Here is a 5,034-nt window from a genome sequence, read left to right as displayed (position 1 = left end):
AAACATAATTTTGCACTATAACCACCAAACCGCCTCACTTTATATATATTATTTGAAATATGCATTGCAAAAATATATAATTTCATATCAAGTTTTCTGTATTATAAGAATAATACTAACAATAAAATATATGTATAGAGTGTAGAGAAGCATAATGTACAAACTTTAAACCAGCTAGTCGCTTTTAAAAATTGTTAATATTTGTTCCAAATATTCCTGAAATAAATTGATTATTTACAGATCTCTTAAAACTTTTACACACACAATGATTGTAATAAATTAAATATTTGTTGCCATGAGTTGTCATAAATATGGCATAAATAGCAATGCATTTCTTATGGGAACGAAATTTTTCGCTAGAGTTGCTTGCCGACCTTAAAACAAAAAAAAAAAAATTCAATTAAAGATGTATTATAGATCTTTTATATTTACAAACATTTGTTAAATCCTCAAATCTACGAAATCTTGCTATTTTGCCAGTCCGAACACTTGAGATTTGTAAAAAGATTTTGCGATAAAAGATTACATTATACCTATTTTGAGTAAAATTGGTTTATAAATAAGGATTTTATGGCCAAATTTAGGAAAATCGGCGATATATAAATCTGAACCGAATTGATGAAATTGTGCATAGTATAATAGTATAAAAAGCTGCCAAAAATTTAATATGAATAAAAATTTTGGCAGATCAAAGTTAATTTAAATTAAAATACCTATTACTGTAACAATTTGATGGTAGGAAAGTATATGATGAAAAGTAGTGAAATTTCTCATTCTCATTATTGAACTTGGTGAAGAAAGAAATAAAAAGATTTAATCATTTTGGTAAGTATTATGAATTATTATTATTATTACATAAGTATTATTAATTTTTTTTTCAGTCACAAAAATTTATCACGAAATTTGTCCAGATGCAAATCCGCCAAATTGAGGAATTTAATTAATTCAAAGACGAAACTTCCAACTTCCTTCAGCAGCAATCTTATAAATTGTCGCAAATACAAGCAAGTGAGCGAGTTGGAGACTATAAAATTGCATGTATGGATGTACATGCCACAGAATCCTACACCCAAAGAAATTTGTTAGTAGGGACAGCAGAAAAGTATGCTAAAACAGCAGAAAGTCTGCTGAAAAAGGGACAGCAGTCACTGTTTGCTGAAATAGCAAACATTTCCTGCTATTTTTGAAGCTCGATTACACTAAAACGTGTTTTATTTTGGCTAAAACAAATAAAAATGTCAACTTAGGAGCTATCCTAACATATATAAAACAATATTTTATGAATATCTATAGTATTTGACAAAAAAAATCTGAATATTTATCGAATTGAGGCATAACAGCAAACAAAATGTTTGCTGATCGTATTTAGGAGCTTGTAAGTATATTACAGTGCAAAAATATACCAAAAACTACTTTTGGTTCTTAAATATGCTTGGGGAAAAATTTATAATCTACAAATTTTATAAATTGTTGTTCATTTGGCCCTGAAGTACAAAAATATAACAGCAGACATCGACTGCTGTTTTTAGCAGACTTTTTTCTATGAGTGTAAGAATTCTCAATTTTCTGAGAACTCACAGAAACCTGAAAATTCTCAGAGATCTGACTAATTGTCCAAATCAAGGCGTTGTCATTTCCATGAAGGTTCTCCAGATATTTCCTCATGATTCGATACATATTCATATTCTTTCATATTCCTGTTTTTGTTGCAGTAACACAAAATTGTATTTGTTTATTTACTTTTACTTTTGTTGTTCTTCTTTTCTTCACTTGAGATGTGTTCCTTTCCCAGTATTATTTTAGTTTCCAATTCATATTTTGACAACTACAAAATTCGTATATCATGGTTACTGGGTGCAGCTTGCACTGATAGATGTTCTGAATAGAACACCAGTGCAACGATTCCCATACAAAAGTTGCATCCAGTGCTAAAAGAAAACAGCCCTAATATTATTATTATTATTAATCAATACATTAGTTATTTTTCATCTATAATTTTTAAAAATTTAATAGTCTTCATATATATTCTTGCACTTTGTTAGCCAACAATGTTTTTGGAACGGCGTCTGAAAATTGACGCCTTAACCCCTCTGACCTTTTTGAATTTTATTCATACATAACTTTATTTTTATATGATTTGCAGCTTGATGGTTTATGACTTCTTGTATTGAAGTGTTTTAAGTTGAAAATTTTAAATTTTTATGGATTGAATCAATAAATCGGTATTTGAAAAAGTTTAGTGCGATTCTGCGTGATGAGGTCCAATGGGACTTACCACTAATTACATTAGTGGTTTTAGCGCAGTTTAAAAAGCAGCGTAAAGATATTGCGATTTTTGTATTTGGAAAAATTAATAACGCTAACATCCTTTCAGAAAATACCGTTATTTAGAAGAATTTGTCATTTTTGAAGTTTCTATTGGTTTCGTTGGTTGGTAGTACATAATTTTATGTCTTCCGTTGATATATCCACTATAGTGAAACAACAGGTGCAAAAAAGTTATTTGAACTTCATAGAAATCGTGGTCGATCTATGTTTTTATATTTCTATACATATTCCAGACCAATCGGCTCCTGGAATTTGGCAAGATGTGCCTCAATTTGGACCAAGATTGAAGCAACCACTATGCACATTATACCACGAACAAATGAACGCCACTAATAAGGATAAGGATCAGAGACTTTGTAATTATAACAAGATGTCCAAATTGCCTCTTGTTCTTGTTTAGATAAAAGTGAACGACTTTAGGTTCACACACGTTCGTTATCTATTTTGCTTGTTTCTTTGCAACATTTTCTCCAATTCCTTTCTAAAATTGTATTCGTAACAATCGTATGTGTAAATAGCTGTGTTCGGGGGACCAATAATGTATTATAATTTGTGACTCTTAAATTTTTCGTTTAGACAAAAACACGAACAAAAATAGATAAAAACAACAATTGACAAATAAAGAAGTTAAAAGAGGGAAACATTTTGAATTGGCCGCTACTACCCAGCAAAAACTCTCATTACCCGGTAATCTTGTACACAGAAAAAAAAAAATCACGAAAATTTTTCCAATTAAAATCTTAATTGAGTTTTAAAAAATATTCAATTAAAAACTTAATTGAATCAACAAATTTTTTAATTGAAATAAAAATCAATCACACAAATTAATAGTATCAATTAATTTTTTAATTGGATCAATTAATTTTTTAATTGACTGTCAATTAATTTTTTAATTGATACTATCATTTCTGTGATTGAAGACATTCCAATTAACAAATTAATTGGATCAATTAATTTCGTGATTGAATCAGAATTTTTTTTGTGTGTGTAGGTAAGCATATTTAAAAATTAATAGCCACTTATTAATTGGCATCGCTCCGGATTACATTTACATACGCATGTCCTAGGAGGAAAGTACTTCACCTCAGACATACGTTCGGCCATGAAATAAGTAGTGTATAAAGAGCATATGATCACCTAATATGTAATCAGTTGTTCGTAGTTTGTAAAAGAACTACTTATTTGCTCAGGTATCCAAATCTCGAAAATAAATACTTCTGCCACCGATTCTAATGGATCAATGATGTAAGATGGACACAACTTGAATAGCTACTTAAAAACTAAATTAAATTAACATTGTATAAATATACGTACATTCTCTACGCTGAAAAAAAGCTTGTCCGGTTCCAAGGATTTTGTCTTTACACTAATTAATTTGGTATTGATTCCGAGTCGGATTTTTTTCGACTTCTTGTTCTTGTCCTTTAGAAACTGTTTAACTATAACTCAAATGCTATGTTTCAAGTAAAAACGACGATAAAGTATTAAAAGACATCCGCATTTTTTTAATCTTGTTTAGCTTTGCTAAATACCAAAAGTCAACAAATTTAAAGACAATTTCATTAATTGTAAAGAGTTTTTTCATGGCTGAACAAGAAGGTTATATCATGGGCCCATATGATTACAATTTTTTTATTTCGACAAAATTCTAAGATGTCAAAATCATATGTTTATGGTGATTGCAGCTCTCCAAATGACACTGCATAGCAAATGCATCTCAAACAAACTCGCGCATTCATAGCTGGAGAATTGTTCAAAGATGACTTGAGTATCTTGATAACATATTCCAGACCCAAAATACCACGCACATCAGTTTTTAAACTGCATCATAAACTGTTTTTGTTAATAGATGGCGAAGATCCATTTGACTGACTTCCATTCTTAACTTTGGTGGGTATTATAGTCTTATTTGTCTCATATCGGCGTTCCTCGGATGAATTATCCACTTCATAATCACTCATAGGTGACGCAATTAAATTTGAACCTTTATTTTTCTCTGGATTTTAATTATTTTTGCAGGAAAATTGAAAGAATAAATAATTGCCACTTTTACCAATGCCATACGATTCTTTTATCAGCTGATTTTGACTTCTTAAAATTGTAAACAACATATTGAAATTTGTTGTTTTTGTTATCGTGATTCAACCTCCTTATTCAGCCATGAGTTTTTTAGAATTATTAAAGCGAAGTTGATATTAGTCCAGCAAAAATATTTTTCATGTAATTATACCCATTTTTAAGTCGAATGAACTGTATGGACAAAACAACTTTCTTAAATAGTTTATCTCTTGGACAAGGCAAATATCGTTATGCGTCTTCTATGCTAAGCAAAACTCGCAAAAAAAAATTTGGCCTCACAATATTTTCTTTCAGTGTATGTTAAGTTAAACCTTATGAAAATAATAAAAAGGATACAATGCAGAATGCCGTTTATAACGAATCCATTAGGAGAGATGTAGATTTGGATGTACATATTGCTAGAACTAGAAAACTTACTAAAACAACTAGTGAGTTAAATTCGTTATTACTACCTACATTCATTTAAATCACCATTATTATGAAATGTCTGGAAAAATCTTCAGAATCAACGTTAGGTTAGGTTAGGTTATGAGGCAGCCCGATGTATCAGGCTCACTTAGACTATTCAGTCCATTGTGATACCACAGTGTGAACTTCTCTCTCAACGTTAGATTACAATTTTTTTTT

General features: G+C 30.0%; 1 long non-coding RNA gene across 1 annotated transcript; it reads right to left on the bottom strand.

Annotated features, from left to right (window-relative positions):
* Nucleotides 1–820: 820 nt before the first annotated feature.
* On the bottom strand, nt 821–2,750 carry LOC142233997 (uncharacterized). Its single transcript, XR_012721537.1, has 2 exons — nt 2,096–2,750; nt 821–1,944 (listed from the first exon to the last, which is right to left on the bottom strand). It is a non-coding gene; the product is annotated as an uncharacterized LOC142233997 (long non-coding RNA).
* Between the last annotated feature and the right edge of the window lie 2,284 nt (nt 2,751–5,034).

Source organism: Haematobia irritans, chromosome 4, assembly GCF_050003625.1.
Source record: "Haematobia irritans isolate KBUSLIRL chromosome 4, ASM5000362v1, whole genome shotgun sequence".
In the NCBI taxonomy this organism is placed as follows: domain Eukaryota; kingdom Metazoa; phylum Arthropoda; class Insecta; order Diptera; family Muscidae; genus Haematobia; species Haematobia irritans.
Note: the sequence above shows the minus strand (reverse complement) of the source record. Positions and strands in the feature narration are given on the sequence as shown.